Raw genomic sequence first — 24,688 nt, forward strand, 5'->3', positions numbered from 1 at the left:
TAAAGCTCAAACACAAGCTGGAATCAAGATTGCCGGGAGAAATATCAGTCACCTCAGATATGCAGATGACACCACCCTTATGGCAGAAAATGAAGAGGAGCTAAAAAGCCTCTTGATGAAAGTGAAAGAGGAGAGTGAAAAAGTTGGCCTAAAGCTCAACATTCAGAAAACGAAGATCATGGCATCTGGTCCCATCACTTCATGGGAAATAGATGGGGAAACAGTGGAAACAGTGTCAGACTTTATTTTTTTGGGCTCCAGAATCACTGCAGATGGTGACTGTAGCCATGAAATTAAAAGATGCTTACTCCTTGGAAGAAAAGTTATGACCAACCTAGATAGCATATTCAAAAGCAGAGACATTACTTTGCCGACTAAGGTCCGTCTAGTCAAGGCTATGGTTTTTCCTGTGGTCATGTATGGATGTGAGAGTTGGACTGTGAAGAAGACTGAATGCCGAAGAATTGATGCTTTTGAACTGTGGTGTTGGAGAAGACTCTTGAGAGTCCTTTGGACTGCAAGGAGATCCAACCAGTCCATTCTGAAGGAGATCAGCCCTGGGATTTCTTTGGAAGGAATGATGCTAAAGCTGAAACTCCAGTACTTTGGCCACCTCATGCGAAGAGTTGACTCATTAGAAAAACCTCTGATGCTGGGAGGGATTGGGGGCAGGAGGAGAAGGGGACGACAGAGGATGAGATGGCTGGATGGCATCACGGACTCGATGGATGTGAGTCTGAGTGAACTCCAGGAGATGGTGATGAACAGGGAGGCCTGGCATGCTGCGATTCATGGGGTCGCAAAGAGTCGGACACGACTGAGAGACTGAACTGAACTGAACTGAACTGAACTGAATCAGGGCTCCCCCTATGACCTCACTTAACCTTAGTTACTTCCTTACTCCAAATAGAGACACACTGGGTTAGGGATATAATATTCGAATTCTGGAGGGCCACAGTTCAGTTCAGAGCACACACTATATATAACCACTTACAGAAGTTCCATTTTTAGATATTATCTATTAGTGCCCCAGAGAGGAAGATGAGGTTTCCTATGCCCCCAACCCCACCTCCTCTAAACCCACATTTCTGTCCTCTCCATTCTCCCAACAGAGTGATGCCACCATCTTGGTTAAAGCAATTGTCAGTGTTCACACTATGGTGACTGGGTAGCCACTGCTCACGGATAAGCCACGTGATGTTCCTTTCTTCCATAACATTTTCTCTAGTATTAAAAATAGCTTTGTAAGCACCTAACATTTATTTACAGGCTTCCCAGGTGGCTCAGTGGTAAATAATCTGTCTGCCAATGCAGAAGCTGCAGGAGATGGTGGATTTGATCCCTGGGTCAAGAAGATCCCCTGGAAAAGGAAATGGCAACCCACTCCAGTATTCAGAGAACTCCATGGACCAAGGAACCTGGCAGGCTACAGTCCATGGGGTCTCAAAGAGTCAGACATGATTGAGCATACAATGCTTATTTGCTCACACACAGAACTGTTCAAATCCCTCTCCAAACAGTTCAGTGCAATCTGTCCATTCCTTTTTGTTTTTTTCCAGGCGTGATCCCATCCAGAGTTCTCCATGGTCCAAGTCGTCTGGACCTGAGCCTTCTGCACAGCTGTCACCTGGGACTTCTTACTCCTTGCTTCCTGAATCCCACACTGTATTAGTGTCCATTGGTGCTGTAACACGTTAGTGAAAACGAAGTGGCTTCAAACAACACAGATATGTTGCCTTACAGTTCTGCAGGTCAGAAGTCTGAAATGGGTCTCGCTGGACTAAATCAAGATGTTGGCAGCCTTCCTTTTGAAGCCTGTGGGGGAGAAGAGCTTCGAGAGGCTGTCTGTGTTTCCAGCTTCCAGAGGAACCCACAGTCCTTGGCTCAGAGCTCCTTCCTCCATCTCCTAGCCAAGCCACCTTGGGAGAGTCCTCCCGGGACATCATGACTCTCATCTGCTCCTCCACCTCCTTCCCTCGCTTCTAAGGACCCTTGTGATTACATTGGACCCAGAGGGATAACCCGGGATCATTGCCCTATCTCAGGGTCAGCTGTTAGCAATCTTCATTCCCTCTGCAAACTTAACTCCCCTTTTGCTATGGAATCGCACATTTTCACAGGTTCTGGGCATTAGGATGCCGTCATCTTTGGGGACCCATCACGTTGTCTGCTGTACCCGCCATTCTCATTTTGATGTACTCGCCTGCTTCATTGGTACAGGTGTGTAGAAGGTACGCCCTCTGAGACCATGCCTATTCGAACCAACTTCATTCCCTCTCCCTCTTGATAGTCTGTTTGGCTTTGAACAGAAAGGTGGAAACCACCTGCCCTTGGAAGACTGGAGGCATTGTCCCCATGTCCTCCAGTTTCCAGAGACACTGTTGGAAAGCTGAGTTCTGTCCTGTTCGTATGCAATCTACTTTCTTCCTCTCTGAAAGCTGTATGAAGCGTCACTTTGTCCTTAGCCCTTTGGAGCTCCACCAGGACAGGTCATCTCGTGGGTCTCTGCATCCACTGTGACCCTCCATGTAGCCTGGAAGCCTGTGTCCTTCAGTCCTACGGACTTTTTCACACAGCTTCTCCAATAATCTCCATCCCCTCGAGTGTCTGTGCTCTCTATTTCTGGAACCCTTACTGCTGATCCTCCTGGACCGAGTTTCTAAATCTCCTGATTATTTTTTTCCTACTTCCTACATTGTTGTCTTCTTTTCCTACTTTCTAAGAAAGTCCCTCAACTCACCTTTCAAACCTTCCACTGATTTTTAAATTTCTGCTGTTATATGTTTAACTTCTTAGAGTCCTTCCTTATTCTTTGAATGTTCCTTTTTTATAACCCCCATTCTCATTTTATGGATGTATTATCTCTTCTTATCTCTCTGAGGACATTAAGTATAGTTTTATTGAAGTTGTCTTCCGCTCCTAGACTTGGCTTTCATCCCTTCAGCTCCTTCCCCCCGCCCCCACCAGTTGTTTGTTTTTTTCCCTCTCTCTTGATCTCACATGTTACAGACTTTTCACAAATGCCAGGTAATCCTTGACCACTGGACACTAACAAGACACTAAAGAGTCAGTGATTTCTCTATAGGTGATTGGGTAGAAATCTGTTTATTTCTTTGGGGGAATATACACATACATAAACACACGAACATGCAGATACATACATACACACATATATTTGTATGTGTAGGTATGTATATGCAGACAAACATACATATACATACCCCCACACACATATACACATATGCATGCATGTATACGCACTCAAGTACACATATGTATCTACACACACACACACACATATACGTAAACACACATACATACGCACATATACATACCTATTCACACATACCGTATGTGTAGAATTTTTTCCTTTTGGGCCAATCAGTTTACTTGCAAAGGACCCTTCCAATCACTCTGCTTGGGGGACAGACACTGGGCTACCAGTATTCTTGGGGTAGAGAGCAGAGAGGAGCTGGAAGTCTCACCACTTGCGATGTAATCTTTAAATAAATGCTCTCATTTTGAGTCTAGTGTGCAAACTTGCTCTCAGCTGCACACAGTGTCTCAGGGTCCAGAACGTCACTGAATCATATTTTTTTGAAAAGAAACTTCTAGTCTTTGGCCAAAGCAGAGAGGGAAAGTTTACAGGAGTGGCTCTGGGTGTAAGGATTCTTGATGCGAATTTTCAACGCCATTCCTCATCTTACCTTTAGAAGTATGTGATTCCCATTTCTGCTCTGCTTGAGGGTTGGCAGGGGGTGGGATGACTGCTTCTCGAGCTTTCGTCTCACTACCCACCCTTGGGTTTCATCTCTCTGCTCAGTGAGCAGCCGTCCACCCATAAACTCCCGCCTCCACACCTTTGCTGGCACCTCCCACCTGCTCTCTGCTCCTCCCCTGCTCTCCCTGTCCTTGGGGCATCAGGCTCTGTCATTTTCTTTAGTGCCATGGGTGGAAGGGTGATTAGAAAGGGGGCTGAGATAAATAGATGTGGCCAAGGCATCGTGTTTAACCAGAGGTCTCCTTTGGGGCTGCTCTAGGTGGCATTTCCACTCCCGAGAACCAGACGGCATCCTGCCTCACACACTGCAGCCTGCGCTCCCCTCCTGAGCCCTAGGCACACACGGCTGCCCTGCCCACCCCCACCAGGGCAGCCAGTTCCCAGTGCACTGCCCAATTCAGGGTCCACAGACCCCTGTCACACTTCCTCTGATTGCAGCGCCAAGAGCTTCTAGTGAGTTCTACCCACTCTTGTTAACAGTCCTCAGCTCCCACTCCCATCTAAGTTGCTTCCTCACCTGCTCAACTTGAGTACGGAACCTGGATGAATACAGCAAGCAACACCTCCGCACGGTAGACAGTGATGTCCCAGACACTCTGCAGAGCGGCTTGGTCATGAAGAAGCAGCCAAGAACCCATCACGGGCACAGGCTACCCCAACTCATCCACATCTTCCACCTGGCCTCTTTTGCAAACCTCCTTGAGTCCACAGGTCAGAAAATCCCACCCAGACATATTCTAGGATCCACTCTTAGTATGCAGTCCTGGCAGATGGCCCAAAGTGGCCGATCCCAAGCAAGACAAGGATGACCAATCTAACCCCTGCTGCAGAGACAGATTCTTTATCAACATTAGGCTCATGGATACTCCACGACACCAGCTACAAGCAGGCAGGCATGAAATATCTAATACCACAGGTACCAGGTGTAAATCTAGAGCAGAGGATACTGGCTAGCACGTTATTACAGTTTTCTTGTCAATATGATTAAAATTCACTGAGCCATCAGGATCAAGTCTTCCAGAAGTCCTGTGCCCCCCACGAAGTATGGCCCAGAGCTGCTATCAGCCATCTGCCCTCCTCCAGGCTCAGACTGTATGCAACAGCAATCTAATAAAGGCGCTGGGTCCACGCAGCCTCGTGGGTGGGCAAGAAGTAGGTGGACTCTGTCTCTTGGGTAGCCTTGAAAAGCCACAGATGTGGTCTCATTCCCTGGGGGAGAGGCCAGTGCTGAATGGCTCTTCTTAGCCCATGCAGGGCAGGGCCACTGCCCTGGGCACTGCCCTCTGGGCCCCACACAGGTGGAGACACGCCCACAGCAAAGTAGGCCATAGTACCTGGGCAGGTGAGCTCTGCTTTCCATACAAGATTGGGTCTAAGCAGCCGAACGCCTCAAATCTCATTTAAGCCCACGAAAGGCATTGTCATTTAAGCCATTTCTGTAAAGTGAATCATTCCCCCTCCGCAATCCCCTCTCGTCCCACAAAGCGCATCATTTATCTGTTCTTCAGAGATTCAGAGTCTGAAACCCAGGCATGCTGTAAAGAAGACGCAGCTACTTTAAAATGATTGTTTGAAAATAACAACAACAATGCCGGAAACTCCCACCCTCCCCTGACAGCTATGCCTGAGTGCCTGGAAGCAGTTATAAGCCTCGGCTGAAAACCCAGGAGGCTGGCAGCCCACTGAAGGGATGCTTCTGTTGATCCTGGTCAACCTGATCAGATCTCATCTTCGGTCCATTCCCATGACGACACCACCCTGGCTCGACCCGGTCCACCCTCTGGCAAGGTCTGGACGGAGCCCCAGTGATTCATGACTTGGATTTTCCAAGTGTCTCTACCTCCTTCCCTGTTGTGGAGCCCTGCTTCTCATCTGCACTCACAGGTGTCCTGCCTTTCCCCAAGCCTCTTCCCTGCGTCTTTTCCAGAGCCACCTCCATTGTCTTGGCCTCAGGCACCTCTTTCTTTAAAAATCCGTGATGAAATATTCCAGACATACAAAGAGGCATAAAAAATAACATCACAAACACCTGTGTCCCCACCACCCAGCCGCATAAATAAAAGGCAGCTCTCTCTAATCCTGGGCCCACATCCCTCTCGGACACCACACCTCCTGACACCACGCCTCCCAGCAGCCTTTGTTCCATTCTTCCTCGGGAAAAGCCCAGGTTGCGGCATACTTCCCAGGTGTCACCTGGACTCTCTGCATTAATTCTCCCTCTGCCCTTCTTGGTGGGCACCCCCAGCCCCCAGCCTCCCATCTCCCTTTGTGATTTGACTGCTTCCTTATTCCAGAGGACTTCCCTGGTGGCTCAGATGGTAAAGAGTCTGCCTGCAATGCAGGAGACCCGGGATCAATTCCTGGTTCAGGAAGATCCCTAGGAGAAAGGAATGGCAGCCCACTCCAGTATTCTTGCCTGGAGAATTCCATGGACAGAGAAGCCTGGCGGGCTACATTCCATGGGGTTGCAAAGAGTGACTGACACACTTTCTTATCCTAGAGGGGACCGGCTCGCCAAGGTCCCAGTCTCCCTGGAAGTTACACAGGTGGGTCAGTGGACCTAGGACTTTCAGTGGGTGATACCACGGGCAGGACTACGTCCTTCCTTCCCACACCAGTGCGCTTGTAGACATGCATGACCTCTTTGTCCATCAGGTGCTGGGCTGGGAAGGAGGCTGGACAGGGGAACACTCTGCCTTCTGTGCCTTGCACTTCCTGGGGGGCAACAGACATATGCACAGAGGCAGCCCCAAAATCAACTGGGCAGTCTGGGATCTGGGGGATCCACCTGTGGAGCAAGCATGGGGGCTGCTGAGGCCTGGGGAGGCTGAGAAGGACTGAGGCTGAGCTCCTGGGGTGGCTGAGATGGTGACAGAGAGGGGCAGGGTGGCACCTTCCAGATGAGAGCTGGTAAGTCAGTAGGGAGAGTGGGCAGAGAAGGACCCAACCTGGCAGTGGAGAATGGAGATGAGGCGGACAAACAGAGCCCAGGTGGGTGGGGTGCAGGGTGGCACTGGGCTGAGGAGGTGGGTTTTGATACTGGGAAAGTGGGGGTACCCACTTTTTTCAGGCCCACCGGGTTCTCAGATCTCGCTCGGGGGAGGGGTGCCCTTTGTCACAGCCTCCCCAGCCTGATCACTGACTGTGCTGTTGACTTTGGCACAGCCCAGGCAGGGGTGGAGGGTGACTGCGAACGCCCTCTCACCTGCAGCCCGCCCAGGAAACAAAGGAGCCTACAGAGTCAGGAGGCTCCATAGTGCCTGGCACCCAGCACACGGGGCAGGGGGCGGAGTTCAGGCACGGGGGGCATTCCGTGCCACCTCCTGCCCGCGCCCCTGGCCTTGTTCTCCCCTGGGCCCCAGGGCCGCCCGCCCCAGCGCTGATCCAGGCCCTTTTTTTTTTTTTTTTCCCGATCCAGGCCCTTTGTGGAGCAGGTGTGTTAGGGCATGGGTGTCTGGCTTTGGTGCCATCTGTCAGCCTCCACTCGTTTTCCTGTCTAAGGCCCTCCGTGCCACCTCCCTCAGGTCCCACCTTTCCAGCAAAGTCCATATGCCCAAGTGGCTGAAGACAACCCAAAGTGTGTCCTCGAAGGTGGCTGTAATTCAGCAGAGCCAAAGTCCTAGGTCAAGGTTCAGGCAAGGAGCAGGGGAGGCATCCACACTGAAAGCCCCCTGCCGAGGACCGCAGGCCTCCCCGAGCTCCTCTGGGAGGGCTGTGCTACACCCACCCTACCTGGGGAAATCCGGAAGCTGCTGAGAGAAGGCTAACAGTATGAGTCCATTTTAAGGATGCTCTGAGATATGGATGAGCAGACTCTGTCATCTCTTGATTCTAGAAACACGCTCTGATGGTGCCAGCAGCAGGGGCAGCAGCTCTATGGAGCTGCCTTCAGTTGCTTTTCTTTTTTTAATTATTTTTTATTGACATATAGTTGATTTACAATGTTGTTAGTTTTGATGTACAGCAAAGTGATTCAGATATATAAATTTTTTTTTCTCTTTTCTTTTTTGAGGTGGGGTATGCTCTAGTGGTAAAGAGTGGCACTAGTGGTAAAGAATCTGCCTGTGATACAGGGGACATGATGAGACATGGGTTTGATCCCTGGGCTGGGAAGATCCCCCAGAGAAGGACATGGCAACCCACACCAGTAATCTTGCCTGGGAAATCCCATGGACAGAGGAGCCTGGTGGCTACAGTCCGTGAGGTTGCAAGAGTCAGACACAGCTTAGCGACTAAACCACCACCACCTGAACCAGGCAGCCCAGCCTGTCAACCACAGTGTGAGGCTTTCCTTGCATGTCTGTAGTGGGAGACCCTCAATGATGGGCCTCACCCATTCTCTTCAAGATGCCCACCACCTTTTGCATCGTTTCTATCCTTGATTTATATATACCCAAGTGACTACTCCATGAGGTACTGTCTGGTGGAGAGAGAATACCCAGAATAGGGTCCCCCCAAAATAGACACACTGCAGGGGGGTAGGCCCCTCCTCTCCACCTCCCCAATCGTCCCATACCCAGTCTCATACTAAAGACCCTGTAAAGCTTCCCTGTAAACCTTCCCAACCCCGACCCACACTGCTCTTTCCAGCTAAATGCACACTGCTCTCACTAGCTCTGTGCTTGCTGGACCATTGATTGGGAGTGTTCCCTTCTGGACTGTTTCTAAGGTAAAGCCTCAGAGTGGGAAGCCACTGTAGAGAATGACTAATTCCTCTTAAAACTTTGATGGGAGGCAAGGCCCACACAGAGCAGGAAGGCATGAGTTAGAAGGCTTAGAGCTTGCTGGTGATGAGCAAGAACTTGACCCCAGGTCTCCCCCTCCAGTTTAAGGACCCCTCCTCCTTTTCAGGCAGTGTGGGCATTGCTGCCTTATCCGCAGCACAATCCTGGAGGATAAGGCCCGGGGAAACTGAGGACCAAGGAAAGGGCTGCACAGATTAGGACCCTGTGAATGCTTGGTGAATGGTTGTGCTGGGTGTTCCAAGGCCCAGATGACCTCCATGCACCCACTCTTTCAGGGTCAGTGCACCCTTTTGCCAACAGAGCCCAGCCCAGGCCAGAGCCTCCTACAGAAAGCCAGGCATGATCTCTGGAGGGAAAGAAGCTGTGTAAATTCCATCTCCTTTGGTCCTTCCATTTCCGCTTGGCCTCTGCATGACCTCTCCTAGCTAAGCAAAGAGGTAATGGTGGCAAGGGATGGTAAACAAGAAAAAGCTGCTCAGCTTGGGGGTGGGGTGGGGAGTGAGCTTGAGTGGGTTTATACCTGCCTAGGGACCAATGACCAGTGGTCCCCAGGGCCCAGAGAACATCCCTCTTTCTCTTCCTGCTGCAGGAAGATTTTTCAGGACACTCAGTGAGCATTTACTGAGGGGCAGCATTCTGCAGAAGGCATTGGGGGATGTCCTTTCCCAGTTAGTTTATAGTTTGGTTAAGACAAGACCTGAATTAGTAAATGAATTTTTAGCAAGGTTGCCAAATACGAAGTCCATAATCAAAAATCAATTGTATTTTCTATAGACTAGTGATAAACAAATGCAAGATTAAAAAAGGAAATTAAATACCACTTATAATAGCATTCAAAAAATTAAATACCTAAGAAATAAATCCAATGACATATGGGCATAGCATCTATACTGAGAGGTATAAAACAATGTGAGAAAAATCAAAGTAAAAATGAAAGTGTCAGCTGACTCTTTGTGACCACATGGACTGTAGCCCGCCAGGCCCCTCTGTCCATGGGGATTCTCCAGGCAAGAGTACTGGATTGGGTTGCCATTCCTTTCTCCTGGGGATCTTCCCAACCCAGGGATCGAACCTGTGTGTGCTGAATTGCAGGTAGATTCTTTACCATCTGAGCCACCAGGGAAGCCCAAGAGAAATCAAAGATTAAACAAACGAAGGTGAAAGGATCAATAGTTTTGAGATGTCTATTTTCTCCAGTTTGATCTACAGATTCAATGCAAGTCCAACAAAAATCCCAGCAGATTGGCCCACATGTGTCTGTGTATATGTGTGTGAAAACTGACAAGTGATTTTAAAATTATATGGAAATTCAAAGAATCTAGAATAGCCAAGGCAATATTGAAGAACAAAGTTGGAGAAGTTCCACTGTGTGATATCAAGACTACAATATAAAGTTCTGGTACTTAGACAGGGTGGTAAGTTACAAGGACAGACAGTAGGCCAATGAATAGAGCCCAGAAAGAGACTCATTCATACAGGACCACTTTATGACAAAATTTCCATTGAAATTCAGTGAAAAAAGAATGATTGGCACTAAGTCAACTGTATATCCAAACAAAAGTTAATTTGAGATGGATCACAGATCTAAATGTGGAGGGTAACACAATAAAGCTGCTAAATGAAAACAAGGGAGGTATATCTTCAAGACCTTGGGTTGACAAAGAGGGTATGTAAACAGGATAGGAAAACTACTAACAAAAAACAAAAAGACTGATAAATTAGATTTTATTAAAATGAAGAACATAGTTAAAAAATCATTCCGAGAGTAAAATGGCAAACACAGAGAAAAGCTACATGGCAGAGAACTGATGTGTAGAATATAGCACTGCAAATGAGGAAAAGACAGACATGCCAGTTAAGAAAATGGGAAAATATTTGAATTGGCACTTCACAAGAAAGGATACCAAAGTAGCCACTAAACAAATAAAACCATTCAAATGCAAAAATAACAGCACAGTGACATACCACTACATCAACCAGAATGGCTAAAATAAAATACCAAAGTGTTAGTGAGGATATGGTGCAACTTAACTGTTAAATTTCTGATAGAAATGCAAATCTATAAACTAGTATTTCAAATAAGTGTTTGGCAATACCTACGAAAGCTAAATAGATATATACTAGAAAAGAGTTCAGCAATTGAACTCTTGGGTATATACCCAACAGAAACAATACTTATGTACACTAAAGATATCAGTACGAAGGTTCATAGAAGCTTTTTTCTAAAATATTCTTAAACCAGAAGTGACCCAAATGTCCATCAGCAGTAGAACGGGTAGGTAAATTGTGGTATAGTCACACCATGAATACCACACAGCAAAAATGGGAATGAACCTCTGGCATGTTCTTAAAAATGGATGAATCTCGTGGATATAATGCCAAGTGAAATATAAAAGGAGCATGTACTGTAGGATTCCATTTATATGAGTTCAAAACAGCAAACTATCGCATGATGATAGAAACCATGGTGGTGTTTATTCTTGAGAGGGTCCCAACTGAAAAGAGCAAGAGGGAGCCTTCCGGAGGGCTGGAATGTCCTCTCACATGACCATGCTTTGATTAGGAGAGTGTTGACCCAGGTAAAAATTATTCAAGCTTTACATTTCAGATTTGAGCATTTTACCAAAAAGGTGGAGGGGGCAGAGGCAGGGCTTCAGTGGGAAGACAGGAAGAGAGTAAAGCAGGACCAGTCAGGGTATAAGTGAGGGCTAAAGCTGGCCTTGGGTGGCTGTCCCTGTGCCCAGGGGCCTAGCTGACGGAGCAGAATTCCAGTAATGAGGCTAATGCATCGGAAGTCAGCCCCAAAGGTAAGAAGGCACCTGCACCAGCACCTAGTCCTCTTTGAAAAGACAAGTAAACAAGAGTGACCTTGGGAACGGGGTCATTAAGTGCAACTGCCACTGCGGGGACCGTCCTCTGATGTGGCCACTGGGGACCACAGAGGCCGGTATCTCAGGCCTTGGTTTGTTTCAAAGGCTGGCTGCTCTGGAGGAAATTAATAAATGAGTTTTCTTCTTCTTCTTCTTCTTCTTTAAAAAAAAAAAATCTGCAAACACACTTCTCTCCTACTTATTTCCTGGGAGAGGAAGAGGGGGAAAACAGTTGGCTCGGAGCCCGCAGCCTTACCCAGATAAGAAAGATGTGGCTTTACTTCTGCATAATTCCTGCAGGCTCTTTAACTGTTTCCACCTACCCAATGTGGAATCTGTTGCCTGCCCCAGGAGGGCTCTTGCCCGGCCTGATCTGGAAGCTCTGGGTACCCAGCCTCATCCACCCGCTTCCCACCGTCCCAGACTCTCTGTTGGCAGAAGGATGGCTCAAGGGGCCACTTCCTTATCTGCTCCTCCTTTCCCCACGTAGTTTGTGATTTATTGATATTTGTTTGCTTTGAGCCATCCAGCAATCTGGTTTTATCCCTCCACCGCACGCCCGGCACTCATATTAGCGTGGCTCTGGAAGTCTGTTATTTGGATTTGCTCTCCATCTGTCCCGCGCTCCGTGTTGCTGTTCTCCATGCTATACTGTTTAAAAATAAAGTCGAAAAAGTAACAACTAAATAGATGACAGCCTGGCAAAAACAGCAGCTGTTGCCCATAAGGCAAAATAGAAAATCTTCTCCTGGATGTGTTTATACAGAGATGGATATTGCAGAGGGAGACAGGCAAGGAAGAGGTCTCAGCCAGCGCAAGATCGTCTAAGCCTCTGATGCTGAGAAGGGGATGGATGAACCACGCTGGCACCTGTCACTCAGTCCTTGGCTTCAAAATGCACTGCACAGAGTCTAAAGAGGCTGAACAGGCATTTGGTTGATGGCTGGAAGCCTCTATGAGGTGAGTGTCTGCATTCTGACTCCAGGTACGAGCCGGATCTAAATCAAATCAAGCCCAGGTGCTGGGACTGATACAACAATGAATTTCCCATGCATTCTGCCCCCGACAAACTTAAATCTTAGTTGAGTTAGCATGACCCAAATTTACCAAAAGTTCACAAGGAAATTCATTTAAAACTTCTGTCATATGACATGTTTCAATACTTTGGCCACCTGATGTGAAGAGCCAACTCAATGGAAAAGACCCTGATGCTGGGAAAGATTGAGGGCTGGAGGAAAAGGAGGTGGCAGAGTATGGGATGGTTGGTTGACATCACCGACTTAGTGGACGTGAGCTTGAGCAAATTCCGGGAGATAGTGAAGGACAGGGAAGACGCGTGCTGCAGTTGCACAGAGCCGGACATGACTGAGCAAATGAACAACAATGACATCGAAATCACAAGTGACAAAAGAAAAAATAAATCAGACTTATTCAAATTTGAAACTTTTTCCCTTCAATGAATATCATCAAGAAAGTAAAAAGCCCACAGAATGTAAAAAAAAAAAAAAATGCAAAGCACATACCTATAAAGGACTTCTGTGTATAATATATAAAGACATCTTAGAATTCAAAAATAAAAAGACAACACAATTTTTAAAATATGGTCAAAGGGTCTGAATTAACATTTCTCCAAAGAAGATATACCAATGGCCAATAAGCATCTTTGCTCACCATCAAGGAAACGGAAATCAAAAACACAAAGAGACACTACTTCACACCTGTTAGGATAACTAGAATCAAGAAGTCAGCTAATAACAAGTACTGGCGAGGATGTGGAGAAATTGGAAGCCTCATACACTGCTGATAGGAGTATAAAATTGTGCAGCCACTTTGGAAAACATTCTGGCAGTTCTTCAAAAGCTTAAATACAGAGTTACCATATGATCCAGCAATTCCACTTTTAGGTATATACCCAAAAGAAATGAAAATATATGTCTACACATAAGCAATATACAAGAATATTCATATCAACATCACTCAAAATACTAAAATATGGAAACAAATGCCCATCTGTTGACTGGATAAATAAAATGTGGTATATCCAAATAGTGGAATGTTTTCCAGCATAGAAAAGAATGAAGTTCTGATATATGCTACAATGTGGATGAACCTTGGAAACATTATGCAAAGTGAAAGAAGCCAGTCACAAAAGACCAATGTGACATGATTACATTTACATGAAATATCCAGAAGAGGCAAGTCCATAGCGATAGAAAATAGATTAAGTGGCTGCCAGGGGTTGGAGGAGGAGAGAATAAGGAGTGACTGCTAATGGGTATAGGGTATCTCTTTGGGGTGATGAAAATGTTCAGGAGTTAGACGGTGGTGATGGTTGCAAACTGTGTGAATGTATTAAAAACTCTTGAATTATATATTTTAAATGGGTGAATTGTATAATAAATGAATTATATCTCAGTTAAGTTGTTTTTAAAAATCCATAAAGTTTATACTGAGAGGCAAAAGAATAGCCAACTCAATATGGAAGGAAAAGAATAAAGTTCAAGGACTGACACTATCTGACTTCACGATGCATTATAAAGTTATAAGAATCAGGACAATGTGGTATCAATGAAATAATAAACAACTAGATCAATGGAACAGAATAGAGAACCTGGAAATAGACCCACATAAATACAGTCAACTGATATTTGACAAAGGAGCAAAGACAATACTGGTGGCTCAGACGGTAAAGAATCTGTCTGCAGTGTGGGGAGACCCAGGTTCAGTCCCTGAGTCAGGAAGATCCCCTGGAGAAGGGATGTCTACTCACTGTAGTATTCTTGCCTGGAGAATTCCATGGACAGAGGCTACAGTCCATGGGGATCGCAAAGGCTTAGACATGACCGAGACACAAAGACAACACAAGGAAAAAGTATTTTCAATGGAGTTGGAGCAACTGTATATCCACAAGCGAAAAAAAAAAAAAAAAGAATCTAGACACAGATCTCACACCCTTCACAAAAATTAACTCAGAGTGGATCATCAACCTAAATGTGAAATGCAAAACTGTAAGACTCCTAGACGATAGTATAGGAAAAAGCTTAGATGACTTTGAGCATGGTGATAACGTTTTAAATAAGAACACCAAAGATACAATCCATGACAGAAATAATTGATAAGCTGGGCTTTGTTAAAATTAAAAATTTCTTCTCTGTGAAAGACATTGTCAAAAGAATATGAGAGAAAATACTTACAAAAGTCACATAGGATGAAGGACTATTACAAAAATACACAACCCTTGAAACTCAACAGTAAGAAAATGAACAAACTGATTAAAACTAGACAACAGACCTGAACAGGCAGCTCACCAGAGAAGGCAAGTAAGCATACAAGCCTCAGCGACTGATCAACAATGACAAAGCGTGTGAAAGCATGTTCAGCATCCTGTGTCGCTGGAGAATTGCACATTAAAACAAAAAGGAGATATCACAAGATTCAAAACACTGACAACACCAAATGCTGGGGAAGATATGGGAAGTCAGGAGCTCTCACTACTAGTGGGAATGCAAAGCGGTGCAGTCACTTTGGGAGACAGATTGGCAGTTTCTTACAAAATTAAACAAACTATTCAGCTTCCCTGGTGGTTCAGTGGTTAGGAATCTGCCTGCCAGTGTTGAGGACATGGGTGCGATCCCTGGTCCAGGAAGATCCCACATGACAAGGGACAACTAAGTCCATTGATTACAACTACCAAGGTCTCACGCCTCAGCTACTGAAGTCCATGTGCCTGGAGTCTGTGCTCTGCAACAAGAGACGCTGCTGCAATAAGAAGCCGGTGCACAGCAACCAGACAGTAGCCCCCACTCACTGCAACTAGAGAAAGGCTGTGCGCAGCATCCAAGGCCCAGGCAGCCAAAAATAAATACACGAAAAAAAATTTTTTTAAGAAAGTGAAATGACATCCTAGAGAAGAGGAGGCAATATTTTCAAAACCAAAACCTAACAAACTCTTATCAAACAATCCAGCAATCATGCTCCTTGGAATCTACCGAAATGAATTGAAAACTTATATTGATACAAAATTCTGCACACAGATGTTTATTGAAGTTTTATTCATAATTACCCAAACTTGAAAGCAACCAAGAGGTCCTTCAGTAGGTAAATGGATGAATAAACTTTGGTGCATTCAGACAATGGAAAACTATTCAACACTAAAAAGAAATGAGCTACCAAGTCATGAAGATACATGAAGGTGCTTTAAATGTAAACTACAAGTGAAAGAAGCTAATCTAGAAAGGCTACATGCTGTATCATCCCAACTATACTACATCCTGAAAAAGGCAAAACTTTGGAGACTAATCTATAGTCGCCAAGGGAGGGATGGCTGAGCAGGAAGAACACAGAGGTTCTTAGGGTGGTGAAATTGTCCTGTAAGATACAATGGTGGATACATGTCATTATACATTGCCATAACCCATAGGATGTACAATACCAAGAGTGAACCCAAATGTTGATTGTGGACTTTGAGTGATTATGTTGTTTATCAAATGTACCACATGAACCACTCAAGTGGGGGACGTTGATAGTTCACGTGTGGAGACAGGGTATATATGAGAAGTCTCTGGACTTTCTGCTCAGTTATACTGCGAACTTAAAACTGCTCTTAAAAATCAAGTTTATTAATTACAAAAAAAAAAATCCAAGCCAAGAGAAGAGAAGGGCCAAGTTAGTTTATGATTCATTGCTGAATGGCTCACATGGTGGGTACCACTGGACCAGAACCGAGTGGCTTTGTGATCTGGTTGTGAACCTAAATCCTAGTATCCCTTCACCTTCCCCATCTCCAGGACCTTGTTCTCAACCGCACGGTGCCTTACTTTGGTTTCCCTTTTCCCAAACCACCAGCGTCAGGAAGTCAACCCAGCCAGGAGAGCGTGCTGTGGAAGAACTCTCAGAGGGGGCCCTAATCACTACTGGACCAGCGTATCCTGGGCTCGTGTTGAGTGGACACACTCTCACCCTGGGAGTCACCGTCTTCACTGGCCTCTCCCACACGCACTAGAAGACACAGTGGCCCTGATCGCAAAGCCTGCTGAGGGCACTCCCATGAGGACACTCTACAGCCACCAGCACCTCATTACTCTTCCTTTAAAACATGAATTTATTTACTTGGTTGCACTGAGTCTTAGCTGTAGCATGTGGGATCGAGTTCCCTGACCGAGGATCAAACCCAGACAGCTTGCATTGGGAGCACGGAGTCTTAGCCACCGGCCCATCAGGGAAGTCCCAGCACCTCACTACTCTTGACATAAGTGAAGCAAACACCTTAACTCCATCAGATCTGAAAAGAAAACTACTAAATTTTACACAATAGTAAAGAGAACAGGGCAGAGAAAGTATGTGCTTGACTCAAATTTATTAACCTCTCCTTTGGGCACTGGTTCCGACTATTCTGAGCTAAAAGCAAAGCATCCCATGTGCTTAAAGAACTTGCCCCAGAACTTGGGCCAGGATGAGAACTGGTGCTTAAACAATAAGGGCGCTGGCTAATGGACCATGTCGTGGGTAGGAACAGACTGAGCTTCCAAGGGTGGGTGGCTCCACGGAGCTGTCAAGATGCAGGGCTGGAATGAAAAATGGCCTCCGCAATGCACAGCTGTGACGATGTGTGGGGCAAAGGCAGGATAAGCTGAGTCAGAGCTACCTGGACATGCACCAGCCTGTCCCTCCATGAGAGCGGGCATCGTGTGCGGGCAGGGAATGGGTGGCAGTGCCCGAGGGGCTGTGTGCTGCCTGCTGCATGACGCCCACCTGGAAGGGCTGGTGGCTTCTTCTTCTCTAAGCCATTTTTTTAAAAATTATAGTTAACATATAGATAACATAAAATATAGATAACATGGAATTTACCATTGTAACCATTTCAAGCATACAGTTTAGTAGCATCATGCCCACCCACACTGTTGTGCAACCATTACCACCCTCCACCTCCAGAACTTTTCCATCTTCCCAAACAAAATTCTACATCATTAAACACCAACTCCCCAGTCCCTCCTACCCCCGCCTCTGACCACCACCATTCCACTTCCTGTCCCTATGAATCTGATATATCGGGCGGGCTGGCATATGTCCCGGTAGCTATAGTTACCCTAGATAACTCTATTAGTGGAGTCATATAGTATTTGTACTTCTGGGATTGGCAAGTTTCACTTAGCATGATGTGTTCAAGGTTCATCTGAGTTGTAGCATGTGTCAGAATTTCCTTCCTTTTTACGGGTGAATAACATTTCATTGTATGCACAGTCTATACAGACCACATTTGGCTCACTCATTCATCCATCGACAAACATTTGAGTTGCTTCCACTTTTTGCCTACAGTGAATAATGCTGCTGCGAGCGTGAACGCACAAGTATCTGTTCAAGTCTCTACTTTCTTTTGGATGTTCATTTGGAGACAGAATTGCTAGATCACATGGTCTCCACTTAAATGTTAGTTACCTTCTCATACTTACGTGCTTTGAAAGCTCAGAAGGTCACCAATTTTTTGTTTTGCTTTTGAAGTGTGCACAGCATAAAATATAAGTTGATTAATAAGTAACTCTCCCCTGAGATCTAGGTTCAAAACAAAACAAAACAAAAAACAGCCCACCATCATTATTCCAGCTTGATATTAACAGATCATGAGGGGACATCCAAGCCAACTCTCTACCAGTGCAAGATTTCACCACAGGATCCCCCTAGCACATGGTCATCTATCCTGAGTGGGAGCACTCCCAGTGACCGGGCACTGACTCCCTTAGCAGACAACTGATTTTATCTTCAAGTTCTTTCTGGTGCTGAACAGAAATGTGTTTTCTCCAGTCAGCCACTAAAAAGGAAGAGTTCTTCTGTGGATTTTCCTGGCACAGGAGAAGCCTGGGGAGGGTAGAAAATGCTGTCTTGGTCTCCAAGACTCACGGTCTTACAGTGGAGAGAGTGTTAGCTGATGTAAGTGAAGTTACATAACCAACTGAATCGTTTAGGGCTAGGAGGCAAAAGTAGCAACAGCTACACTGCCGATAGGAATTGAGGGAGGGAGAAATATCAGTGGCTGGTCATTGGCACTCACTCCCTCAGGGACACAGGTGTGAGTTAGAAACCCCTAAACCTGGGTCTCTAGGCCAGACTCCTCTCTCAAGCCTTGGGCTCATGTTCCAGAGTGAGTGAGGATGAAGACAGGGGTCCTTGTAAAATATCCTCTCCTTCAGTCAGTCCCACGCCTGTCTGTCCTGAGTCTGCCAAGCCCAGGCACTGGTTGCCTGTGGAATCCAACCCTCCTCTCCATCCCCTGGCTCCCTCTGCCAGGAGACCCTCCCCATCCCTTATAGGTGGAAGCATGTCCCTGCAAATTTACAAAATTCATGTTGAACCCCTTACCCCTCATATCTGTGAATGTGACCGCATCTGGAAATAAGAGTCATTGCAGATGTAATTCTTTATGGTGAGGGCACACTGGAGTAGGGTGGGCCCCAATCCAGTAGAAAAGGGGGACATGCGGAGACAGACGTGCACGCAGGGACACGTGAAGACGAAGGCAGACATCGGGGTGATGCTTCTAGAAGCTAAGGAACACCAAAGACTGACAGCAAAATGCCTGGAGCCAGGGGAAGCAGGGGGCAGAGTTTCCCTGATGGCTTCGGGAGGAGCCGACCCTGCCCGACTTCCGGTCTCCAGAACTGTGAGAGAAGAACTAGTGGTGTTTGAGGCCCCCGGGCTGCGGGGCTTTGTCCGGGCAGCCAGCGCAAACCCACACACCATTCCTCCCCAGACTCCTCTTGTTGTTCAGTCGCCCAGTCATCTCTGACTCTTTGCAACCCCATGGACTGCAGCACCCCAGGCTTCCCTGTCCTTCACCATCTCCCGGGCTTGCTCACACTCATGTCCTTTGAGTCAGTGATGGGTCCAACCATCTCCTCTGTTGTCCCCTTCTCCTCCTGCCTTTAGTCATTTCCAGCATCAGGGTCTTTTCCAGTGAGTCAGCTCTTCGTATTACATGGGCAAAGGATTGGAGCTTCTTAGGTAGACTCTAAACTCTGTCTTCAAACTCTCCTGTCCTCCCTTCTGCCGCCCTTTAGCCTCCGCACAATCGTCAGAAACATCCCTGAGACACAGAGCTGATACTGCCCCTCCTAGAATGAAAGCCACTCCAGGGCAGAGGACTGAGCCCAAGGGGCTGAGATGGCTGCAACACAGCAACACAGGCAACACAAGCTTGTCAAGAAGCAAATGGGTGAAAGGCGAGTGAGAGCTGGGGGTCACCAGGCCTAGGTGTCTCTCACACAGGACAACCAGGAGACACAGTGCAGTCTGGCTTCACCAAGGCATCTGCTAGCAGTATTGTTGTTACTATTGTTTAAAAGCACACTTGCTCTTTATTCCCTTAAAGCATTTTGCTAAGTCTCCTCACCCTGGATCTGCTCCCCTCTGTCTGAGAACTGCCCTTTCCACTCAGGCCTCTGCTCCCCACCTGAGAGCCCTCTGCCCTGGGCCCATCACCCATGCACCCTATACTCTTGCCCTTGGTCCTCTAGCCACCAGGAACCCGGCCTGTATTCTGAAGGCCGCTGTCTGGGTGCTGAGAGTGGAGGCCTCTGCTCCAAGCAGCAGGGGCTCTCCTGACCACCCCTCCGGGCCTCCAACATGCCCCAGGCAGGGCCCTTCCCATCCTTGGGGTCCACTATAGCTTGTCAGCTCACCCCATCCTCCTCTGGCAATAACAGCATCCCTGCCCCAAGGCCCTTTCTGTCCACTACTGCACTGGACCCTCCAGCCTGGGCCCTGACTGGGGGGCTGGGTTAAGATACCTGGGGTCTCCAGCTTATCGCCGCTGCAGCGAGTTCCCAGTGAACCGTCTGTGGTAGAGCTGCCCTGAGCCCTACTCCCTCCTGCTGCACTGCACACACTGCTGGCTTCTGCCCTCCCCAGACGAGGCCATGATCTCAGCCTTCTGGTGGAATCTGGCCTCGGTCAGCGGAGCAAACAACAGCAACGAGAACCACGCAAGCATCTAGTGAGAGACCAACCTGCACTCGGGTCCCCAGCCCCCAAACACAGCAATTCCCAGACTCCTCACCACCTCCCTGAAAGGCGGACACTACTCTTATCTCTGTGTTTCAGGTGAGGACCTGGGGGTCACACAGCCTGAATGTGGTGGGGCACGGATCCCGGCCCAGGCAGTGACAGTGAGCTCTGTGTGCCCCTCCACACTAAGGATTGCATGGCCCACGTGGACTTGCTCAGAGGCTGCGTTTTAACATGCGGCGATGCCTTCATCTGCAGAAGGAGCACCTGAAATGGTGAAAAGGTGGGCCCAGTGGGAGGATGAGGGGAGAAAGACCTCTGAGCAGGGGTCCAGCCCACTGCTCCCCCTGCTTCCTCAGCCACAGTGGGAGGGATGATGGAGCAGCTGAGTGACTCGATCAGGTCCTCGTTTGGGTTAACTGGGGTCAGTAGGGTGGGCGGGATGAGTGAGGGAGATGGAAGGAGATGGAGCCTACTAAAGTGAGGCAGAGGGGGTAAAGAGGAAGCCCTCCAAATGCCCATCGGTGCCTGGAAAGATGGCCTGGCAGCTGGGGGTGCTGGACAACACCTGTCCCATGAGATTCTGAGGCCCGCAGACGTGGTGCAGAGCCTTTAGGCCCTCCCACTGGGCCCACGGTCTGCTGCTGAAGGGCCTGGTGGACCCAACAACACCTGCTCTTGGGCCAGAAGGCTGAGACTCTGCTTCTCCCAGTTCATATATGGGAGAGCCACTCAAGAAGCTGCCGAACCAGCGCCTGCACTTAGCCACCAGCCCAGCTCCCTCTGAAATTGGCACAGTTAGGTTCACTCACAGACTGGTTTGGTCTAGAGCAAGCGCTGTTTGGATCTTATCCAAATCAGACACAGGCCAGGGCAGAGAGGAGCTGAATTAATACACATCAGCCAAGAGCTAGTGAGCCAAGGCTGCGATCCCAGCACCCACATGTGGGGTGCGAGTCTTGAATTTGCTCAGCGATGCTGGGCTCCGGCTCAGACAGTGGCAATGCCTTCTTTCCTCCCTACACATGGGGGCAGAGCAAGGAGAACTCTAAGCAACAAGTATTTATTGAGCACCTGAGTGCTGGACACCACGCTGAATGAGGGGGACATAGCTCACAACCCAGACTGTCAAGGGGCAACCCACAGAGCTCAGATTTTCACCTGCATGCCGTCCTTACATCCCAGATACCCAGGATCCCAACTTTCAGAGTCTTACCTACAATCCAGCCTTAAATCCAGGTTCAGAGGGCCTCTGCCCCACTGTGTGGGAAAATAAACCCACCAAGAGCCAGCAATAGTGATTGTGAGAAGTTTAAAGTGTCATGTACTTTCCTAAGTGCTAACTTTTCTAAGTTCATTTAATCCTAAAGGAAATCAGTCCTGAATATTCATTGGAAGGACTGATGTTGAAGCTGAAACTCCAATACTTTGGCCACCTGATGTGAAGAGCTGACTCACTGGAAAAGACCCTGATGCTGGGAAAGATTGAAGGTGGGAGGAAAAGGGGACAACAGAGGATGAGATGGTTGGATGGCATCACTGACTCAATGGACATGAGTGAGTAAACTCCTGGAGTTGGTGATGGACAGGGAGGCCTGGTGTGTTTTGCAGTCCATGGGGTTGCAAAGAGTCAGACCCAACTGACCAACTGAACTGACTGAACTGAATCCTTGGAATAACCCAGTGAAACAAATATTACCACTGATTCCGTTTTCCAGTGGAGAACATGGAGGTTCAGAAGGCTACAGTAACTCCCCTTGCACGTCAGTAACTGGCAAGAGGACCACTTACTGGCTGTGTGCCTCTTACCTCCCCCACCACCTCTCACTTTCCCCATGATCCCACCCTTCCCTCATGTCCCTACTGTGTGTTTCCTTTATTCTTCCCTCTGCCCTGCCATGAGCAAGCATGCAGTGAGCCCAGGATGCAGTAAAGGATGCATCCTTGACTTGAGAAATAGGCCGGGCTCTAGGGTCTGCTCCCTGCCCTCCCTGCCAACTCCCCACCTGGATGACCCTTTGAGATGTGTGAGATGCTTGCCCAGCAGGGGACTGCAGTCAAAGAGAGGACGATGAAAGAGTGTGCTGAGAGAAAGGCCATCTTTGCACACGATTTAGGACCATCTTTGTACAGATTGCATATCTGTTTCTTCTTACCCATCCTGGGATGGAACTAAGGTAGGTGGTCATGATACCATCCCCATCTCTCAGGTGAGAAAATCCAGGGTTGGGGAAGCAGGGGCTTTACCCAAAGTGGTTCTGGATGCCCCTCCATCCTCACCTCTTACCCCAGCCAGGGAAATTCTCCAAACCCCAGGTTTCCAAGGGAAGGTGAGGGCCTTCCCATGCAGACACAGGGCACAAGGGACTATTCCTGTTCCAATATGTATAAATGTGACTGACATGGAACCATTACTAGACTTTACAAGCAGCCCCCTTTACTTGAGAAGGGCATGAGAAAGAGTTTCCTTCAGCTTTCTCATCCCTCCATGGGAACTAGCAAGCAACCAGCTCTGCAAACCCCACACCCTGGGCTCAGCACCATAAAGAACTCCAGCGGAAGCAGCTAGAAATCTGAAAAGAGGAGGGGAGGAGGCAAACGTAGAGCTAGAACATCTTGGTCCAGAGGGCCTTGCCCCCGAGACTGCCAGCCTTGAGCTGCATTCTGAGATAGCCAACCCCAAGTCTAGGCTCTGCGCCAGCGCATTAAAAAAAAAAAAAAAAGAGTTCTGAAGACTAAATTGACAGGAAGATCCCAGCCCAGTAACTGCATGTAATTACAGCTGGGCTCCTGGACAAAAGAACTTCTCTGTTTCCCAAGGGAAGAGCTGGAGGATGGTTTTACACTGGGGCTGTGGAAGGGTTGCAGGGTCAGAGCAGCCTGGAGACCAAGCAGTGTCTCAAGGGTCAGCTGTGAGACCCAGCAGTGATGGTTTTGGCCCAGCAGAGACCCCAACAGAGGCAGCAGGACCAGGATAGGAAGTAAGGCACTTCCCCACCACATCCCTTCTAATCACCATCATTAACCTATTCTAGAAACCCAAGGGCTTCAACCCCAGGCTCCCTGTCTTCTCCCACACCACCAGTCAGCAAACTAGCAGGCAGCGCATGTTTAAGAGATATCCAATTAACCAGCTTTTGCAGGAGAGAGGGCAGGGGAAGAGGGCCCTGGTTCTAGAATAGTTTTTCCACTTGAACACACTGCAGTGAGTTATTTCACCGACAGACCCTTGTCACACACAAGCACACACGTGGATGCGTGTGTGTGGGAGTTGTGGAAATGGCATCCCGGCCTAGTTCTTCATTGAGCTACCCAGAGAAGCGACCAGAAGTCCCAGGGCTTGGTCCCCATTCTGCTACTATGACATTGTCACTTAAACTGCTTTAGTCTCAACTTTTGCATCTATAAAATGGGAGAACTGCTAACTCTCTTCTTTAGTCCCTGCAAACAGGGGGTTTTCAGGGAGAGGATCTGATTTAGAGACTGCTGTTTTCTGACCTAAAAATCATTCTCCCCTTATGAGTTAGAAACCTGGGTGACTTACCTACCTGAAAAAATTACATTGCCAAGTCAACCTTACAGATGGAGGTGGCTAACAGGATATATGTAGCAGTTTTCTGGGGGGTTCACATAGTGTTAGTTGCCCAGCTGTGTTCAACTCTTTGAGACCCCATGGACTGTAGCCCGCCAGCCTCCTCTGTCCGTGGAATTCTCTGGGCAAAAATACTGGAGTGGGTAGCCATTTCCTTCTCCAGTGGAGCCTTTTCAACCCAAGGATTGAACCCAGGTCTCCCATATTGCAGGCTGATTCTTTACCATCTGAACCACCAGGGAAGCCCAGGGGTTCACATAAAAGCTCGTAAGGAGTCACACTAGGAGGAGCTGCAGCAGCCATCTTGAACCATGAAGACGGTGTGGTAAGGATGGTGGAATGGTGTGATAAAAGTCCCATATAACTGTGACTATTTCACGCTGGCCCCAAACTGTCTATTTTTCTGCTTTCTTTACTGGAAAAAAAATTTTTTTTGAAATTGCTTAAGTCAGCACTCCCCAACCTGTTTGGCACCAGAGACCATTTCCACAGAAGACAGTTTTTCCACAGACCAGGTGTAGGGGGCATGATTTGGGGATGATTCAAGCACATTAAATTTATTGTGCACTTTATTTCTATGATTATTACATCAGCTCCATCTCAGCTCATTGGGCATTAGATCCTGGAGGTTGGGGACCCCGATTTAAGCCACTGTTGTTTATGATCTCTATTGCTAGCTTCGTTTTCTAAGTGATAGAGGGCC

General features: G+C 47.7%; 1 protein-coding gene across 1 annotated transcript in view; it reads right to left on the reverse strand.

The window, feature by feature from the left end:
- The window catches only part of ZBTB7C (zinc finger and BTB domain containing 7C), a 382,426-nt gene that overhangs the window by 173,104 nt on the left and 184,634 nt on the right, over window positions 1-24,688 (reverse strand). The gene's annotated exons all lie outside the window — the stretch shown is intronic.

Source organism: Ovis aries, chromosome 23, assembly GCF_016772045.2.
Source record: "Ovis aries strain OAR_USU_Benz2616 breed Rambouillet chromosome 23, ARS-UI_Ramb_v3.0, whole genome shotgun sequence".
Taxonomy (NCBI): Eukaryota; Metazoa; Chordata; class Mammalia; order Artiodactyla; family Bovidae; genus Ovis; species Ovis aries.